General features: G+C 45.1%; 1 non-coding gene across 1 annotated transcript; it reads left to right on the top strand.

Annotated features, from left to right (window-relative positions):
• Positions 1 to 6709: 6709 nt before the first annotated feature.
• Positions 6710 to 6847, top strand: LOC119948277. Its single transcript, XR_005456684.1, has one exon. It is a non-coding gene; the product is annotated as a small nucleolar RNA SNORA7 (small nucleolar RNA).
• Positions 6848 to 7094: the final 247 nt, after the last annotated feature.

Raw genomic sequence — 7094 nt, 5'->3', positions numbered from 1 at the left:
GTACTTCCCAAGTGCCTAGCTCAGTGCACTCAAGTGGGCCCTCAATATATATTACTCCTATTCCTTCTTGATTGCTTGATTTATTGATTTATTTTATTTTCTGGAATCACCCAGGTTGGTATTTTGGGAGGAGTCATCTGATTTCAGCTGGCCGTGAACTGCTCTCCTGTGGGTGGCAAAGAAGATGAGCTCTTCTGAGGATGAAGCTGGATTTCCTTGATTTGAGAGCTTGTTGATTGTCTGCGAAGTTGAAGGGGTAGAAAAGATCAGTCAATCAATGAGATTCATTGAGCATTTGTTGTGTGCACAGCACTGTGCTAAATCCTTGGGAGAGTACAAAACAACAGAGTTGGTAGGTATGTTTGCTACCCACAAGGAGCTTACAGCCTAAAAATGCCAGGTGAAGGGGAAAAGGCAACATAAAATTGACATGAGTCTCTCTTTTTTTGTCTGTGAATACACATTCATATCCTCCACCTATACTCACAAACATTTAAAGCATCTGACTTATTGGTTCAGCAAGCATTTCAGAGCCACCTATTCCGTGGCCATCATTTCTGCACATGGATAATTGTTTGTAAATTCTGACCTCCATAGATTTGCAGTTAGGTTTTACTTAAGGGGGAAAATGCCCAATTTGTGATAATATCCCTGCATCTCCCACCTGAAAAGCTCTTATTTTTATGGAACATGGACTCTGAGAAAGGTTTTGATAACATTTCATCTGTAAATTAGTTAGAGAAAGATGCGGTCTTTTCCCAGGAAGTGAATACGAGAGGCATTACATTTGTAGTTCCTTAAGGACCAGCAGATAAAACCACTGATTAAAATTGCTGTTAGAAGCTCAATACAATCTGCTGAATAGCCCACACATAACCCTGAGCAAGAGAGATTGCTGAAAGTTATTTTTTTCCATTTCTTTCTCCCAAATTGTCAAGCAAGAGGGGAATCCTCTATCCTTGGGGGGCTGGGGGTGGGGGGTGGGTGGGTGTGTGTGTGTGTGTGTGTGTGTAGGGTGGGGTGGGGTGAAGGAGATCAAAGAACAGAAACAGACAGAAAGAAAAAGAAAAAGCATCTTGTCCTAATACGAAGAGCATGGGATTAGGAGTCTGGAGACCTAGTTTCTAAAACCAGCTCTGCCACTGGCCTGCTGCATGATCTCCGTCAAACCCCTTTTGTGACAGTTTCTGCATCTGTAAAATGGAGATATCTGCTCTTCCTACCTCTTAGATTGGAAACTTTGAGTGGGACAGGGATTGCATCTGATGTGATTATCTTCTGTCTACACCAGGCATAGCACCGTTCTTTGGTATATGGAAAGTGCATAAGATAGTCCACTTAATAATCGGAAAGAGGGCCAGTCACACAATCACGCAGTCACCTGAGTACGCACATATGCACACACGCACCTTTTCACTGAGACAACTGTTTTGTTCATGGAGTACTGTGGCAGGAGAAGATCTTTTGTTGTCACTATTGGAGACAGATTATTGGGCTGTATGACCTATAACTGACCTATAGATGTGTCCCTTAAGTACCTGGTGCTGAGTGTTTAATTTGTTTCTGCGACTAGGGCAATTGGACCTAGGTGAGCCCGGTGGCCTGGACTTTTACTCTGAAGGCTAGCACACTAGATAACTAGATGAGCCTGGCCACGGGGCTGTGTTGTAATGAGTGTCTTTCAGATAAACGGTGTGACTGGGAGAGGCTTTAAAGAGCCAGTGTGTTCAATATTCGCGATCCTGTCCTGTTTCTGCTTCTTTGATATCGTGAACATGGGTGGCCTAATAAAGAAACTTGGATTCTGAACATCTGGGCATGGCTGGTCCGCTGAACCTCAACTCTTAAGGACCCGTGACAGTTGGGGGGGGGCAAGAAGGCAAGAGAGAGAGGGGAAATCTGTGCTCATTCATTCATTCATACATTCAATCCTATTTATTGAGTGCTTACTGTGTGCAGAGCACTGTACTAAGTGCTTGGGAAGTACAAGTTGGCAACATATAGAGATGGTCCCTGCCCAACAGAGGGCTCACAGTCTAAAAGGGGGAGACAGACAACAAAACGAAACATGTAGACAGGTGTCAAAATCGTCAGAACAAATAGAATTAAAGCTATATGCACATCATTAACAAAATAAATAGAACAGTTAATATGTACAAGTAAAATAGAGTAGTAAATATGTGTATATATATACATATTTATATATATATAATATATATTATATTGTATATATATATATATATATACAAGTGCTGTGGGGAGGAGAAGGAGGTAGGATGGGGGGATGGGAAGGAGGAAAGAAAAAAGGGGGCTCAGTCTGGGAAGGCCTCCTGGAGGAGGTGAGCTCTCAGTAGGGCTTTGAAGGGAGGAAGAGAGCTAGCTTGACAGATGTGTGGAGGGAGGGCATTCCAGGCCAGGGGAAGGACGTGGGCCGGGGGTCGACGGCGGGACAGGAGAGAACGAGGTACAGTGAGGAGGTTAGTGGCATTTGTGCTTCAGTAAAGGTTAAGGCTGCTACAGCAGGAGTAGCTGCCATTCCGGAGCATCAGTTTCATTTTGAACATGGGGTTAGTTAACAGGAGTCCTTGAACCAGAAAGGAGAAAAAGAGAGGGAGAAGGCAAGAAGAAGAGGGAAGGGGAAAGGATAGGAAAGTCAGGGAAAAGTATATTTTCCCTTAGCACCACGCTGTCTCCCTCATTTTCTGCCACCTACAGTCAAGTGAGAAGCAGCAATAAGAAACAGCATAGCCTCTTGGAAAGAGCACGGGCCTCGGAGTCAGAAGGCCTGGGTTCTAATCCCAGCTTGTCTGCTGTGTGACCTTAGGCAAGTCACTTCACTTTTCTGTGCCTGTTTCCTCATCTGTCAAATGGGAATTAAATGGCTGTTCTCCCTCCTACTTGGACTGTGAGCCTCCTGTGGGACAGGGACTGTGTTTGACCTGATTAACCTGTATCTATCGACCCCAGTGCTTAGAGCAGTGCTGACGCACAGTAAGTGCTGACACACAGTAAGCACTTTACAGATACCATAAAATTAAAAAAAAAAAGCACCGGTTGAGGAGGAAATCCTCAGGGTGTAAGGGGAGCTGCAAACTGGCTCCAAGGAGAGCTAGCACACCCTGCTCAAAAAGCTATGGAAGTAAAGTTTTTAGCTTTGCCCCCTGATTGCCCCCAATCCCAGAGGGGCTACGGCTTCTCTGATCTCCATGGAGCAGGTGTCCCCAGTTACTTTGGGCCCATCCCCGCCATGTCCGTGCCAATCGTGTCACACCCAGGACCTTATCCAAACCAATCAGAGCACACGGAGGAGGTGACCCAAATGGCAACAAGTCCCATTTTACCTTTAGATGTTGACACTCTTAACTTTGTCTGATTGTTGCTCTTCTGCATCCTAATCAGGTTTTAGTGACAAATGTTTTGGTTCTACCGGCTAAAAGTTATGCTGACTTTTGAGTCCAAATAGAGGATTGGTTACTTAAGTGAATCATGGATTCATTGGCAGCGTGGCTCAATGGAAAGAGCACGGACTTGGGAGTCAGCGGTCATGGGTTCAAATCCTGACTCCGCCAATTGCCAGCTGTGTGACTTTGGGCAAGTAACTTAACTTCTCTGTGCCTCAGTTACCTCATCTGTAAAATGGGGATTAAGACTCTGAGCCCCCTGTGGGACAACCTGATCACCTTGTAACCTCCCCAGTACTTAGAACAGTGCTTTGCACATTGTAAGTGCTTAGTAAATGTCATTGTCGTTATTATTATTATTATTGGCAGCTGTCATTGCTGTTTGGAAACAGATGAGGAGCTGGTCTAGAAAAATCAAAATTTTGCAGAACGAACCACTTCCAGGAGCCTCTGGGAGAGCCAAGGGGTTAATCCACGTACATTTCTAGGGCAGGAACTCTGTACAGAACAATAGCAAAGAGAATACATTTGGGGATCAAACAGGGGAGACAGTGAATGGATTATCTCAGCTCACCTCAAAGAGGAACCCTACTTCCCAAGGCAAAATATCAGCTATAACATTGACTGGAAACCAACATGTTTTTCCATAGACTGACTCTAAACGAAACCAGATGGATTCTGGAGCTAGAATTACAAATAATGCTACACCAGCATTTCTAATATCAGCTACTCTGGGAAAGAGTAGCTCGCCCTAGCCCCTCAGATGGTCAGTTATGACCTAAATCCCCCTGAGCGGTTCCCCCCAAGTCTCCATAGTTACCTTACATAAATTGTCCAATTACCAAACCCATCCCCAAGGGTCCCCAAATCCAGCAGATTTGGAGATAATGGAGGAAATCTGAAGGATGGAGAAATACCAGATTAATTTGGACCTTCATTAAACTACATGTAATTAACCCAGAGCAGATGCTTCCCAATTACTTCTGCTAGCTTAAAACCCCACTAAAACCTCCACTGACTGCTCTTGGGCAGAACTTAGTTAAAAACTTCGAGGAACCAAGGAGGACTTGCCCAGACATATACTGTCATAACAAGTCATTCCAATCTTTCTCTTCTGTCATAGGAAGTTGACGCGATGGAGAATATATGCTCAAAATTATAAAAACTGAAGCAATAGAGAAGATTTGTCTTTCTCAGCCCCACTTAACAATTCAATAGTTGAGCCAGGGACAGAACCCAAGCCTGTGAACTCCCATCAGAATGTTTCAGCCCACTAAACGATGCCACCCCTACTAGTCAAGTTAGACATTTCAGCAGCCTGCAGGAATATAAAAATAGTCTGATAAATTACTGGGATGGGGTTTGTGTCTGATCTGATGTTCTTGAGCACCACTGTGTGCAGAACACTCTACTAAGCATTGGGGAGAGTACAACAAAACAGAATTGGGTGACAGGTTCTCTGCCCTTAGTGAGCTTACTGTCTAGAGGGAAATACGAACATTGATACAAATAAATGAATTGCAGATCTGTGCAGAAGTGCTGTGGGATTGAGCGAGGGATGAATGAAGGGTTCAAGAACGAGTGTTTCTTCCTCAACGCTTATTACAGTGCTTGCACAGAGTAAGCACGTGACAAATACCACAATTATGAATTGTTAGTAGTACTCTGGTGCCCAGAGGAGTCAGGTCCAGGCCGGGTTATAGAGCAGTTTTGATCCTCACCAGAATGCAGACTATGTCTACAGATGCTGGGACAACTGTTGTTGCCCTGGAAGAGCATGGGTCTTGACTAGAGCGAGTCCTGTGGGCTGACTCCATTCTGGATCTAATAATAATAATTGCGGTATTTGCGAAGCACTTAATATGTGCCAAGCATTGTGCTAAGCACTGGGGTAGGTACAAGATCACCGGACTGGACACAGTCCCTGTCCCACATGGGACTCACAGTTTAAGGGAGAGGGAGAACAGGTATTGAAGAGATGTGAGGTGACTTGCCCAGGGTCCCACAGCAGGCAAATGGCGGGAGCTGAGATGAGAAGCCAGATCCTCTAGTCCTGAGCAAGGAACTAGTCCCAAATCCAGGGTGCTGGCCACCGGAGCTATGGTGGACTCTGGGGCAGACATACAGCAGAAAGCTCCAACTTCCTGTGTGGGAGGAAAGGGTGGTCCAGATATGCAGAGAGGGGGAATGTATGGCCTAATAATAATAATTAATAATGACAGTGATGGTATTTATTCAGCGGTTATTATGTGTCAAGCACTGTTCTAAGCGCTGGGGTAGATACAAGGTAATTGGGTTGGATCCAGTCCCTAGTCCCACATGGGGCTCACAGTCTTAATCCCCATTTTGCAGATGAGGTAACTGAGGCAAAGAGAAGTGAAGTGATTTGTCCAAAGTCACGCAGCAGACAAGTGGAGGAGCCAGGATTAAAATCCAAGTCCTGCCGACTCCCAGGCCCATGCTCTATCCACTAGGTCATGCTGCTTCCTGCTTTCTATTTCTCTCTCCCCTTGCCAGAAACAAAATATAGTGCTCAGACCTATTGTTGGTTCACAAGAAATTGGGTGATTCTCCAGACTGCACTGAAATGGCTACTTTCATTGGCCATACTAATGAGCCCACAGCCCCTAGATGCTCAGCATGGCGCACAGACTTCTCACTGGGGGCCAGAGAGGTTATTGGAGCCAGTAACTCAAACCCAATGGGCTCAGATGTGGGCAAAAGGAGGGCAGGCCCTATGGTGTTCATCAAGTTTTCACTCATGAAGCAATTCATAGGGACCAAATAGTAACTTCAAGGAGACCGTTGGAAAATACATCCCAAAGAGACATTGCAGGCTGCTGGAAACACAAATTCAATTGAGCCGGAGAGCAAATGAGTAGTTGTGGCCCTGAGAGACCCAAGAGAAGAGAGTTATCTTATTCTCTTTCTGAAGCCAGAAATGGAGAATTAATAAACCATTCAGGACAAATAGGAAGTAGTTCATTACTCCCCTCGTTCATGTTTCAGGAGAAAGATTATTTCTCCATATCCCTGTCTCAAGCATTCAGAGAAAGGCGTCCATTTTGGAGAGGGCTGGAAAATGCCTTATGCAAGTTCTGAATGTAGTCAACTAATCGCAAGTTCATAATTTCTTTACAAACTGAAATGCATTTATGCTTGAACTTGGTTAGGCTGCAGAAAATGGGACTTTCAGTTGGGAGGGAATCAACCCTCACTCTATGACTTCACAAAATCAACATAACACTTATTTGTAGATCCAGTTGCTCTTCACTTCATATGAAACTTTAGGGGAGCTCAGTCATTGCCCCCTCTCAGGGTCACACCTGGAGAGTTTCCAGTCCTCTACCAGTCTCGGCTATAGGAGGGAGAGTCAAGCAAAGGTGTACCCATTCCATTCCTAGCTTGGGCAGTGGCTAGAGAGTGGAAGGCAATCTGCTACAAGTCAAAACTCACCTGTGTTGGTCAGCAGTGGCAGTGGGAGAGAGTCGAGGGTGGAGACTCAACTTTACCACATAGAAGAAGGCAATGGTAATACCTTTCCATATTTTTACCTAGAAAACTCTACGGATCAACATACCAGAACAATTACGGAAGGAGGTGGGGCGTTCCGGGAGAGGTGCATCCATGGAGTCGCAATCGGTTGGAAACAACTCGACGGTGGAAGACAAGAGTCATTGACCTAGAAGGGAC

The sequence above is a fragment of the Tachyglossus aculeatus genome, chromosome X4 (assembly GCF_015852505.1).
Source record: "Tachyglossus aculeatus isolate mTacAcu1 chromosome X4, mTacAcu1.pri, whole genome shotgun sequence".
Lineage (NCBI taxonomy): Eukaryota > Metazoa > Chordata > Mammalia > Monotremata > Tachyglossidae > Tachyglossus > Tachyglossus aculeatus.
Note: the sequence above shows the minus strand (reverse complement) of the source record. Positions and strands in the feature narration are given on the sequence as shown.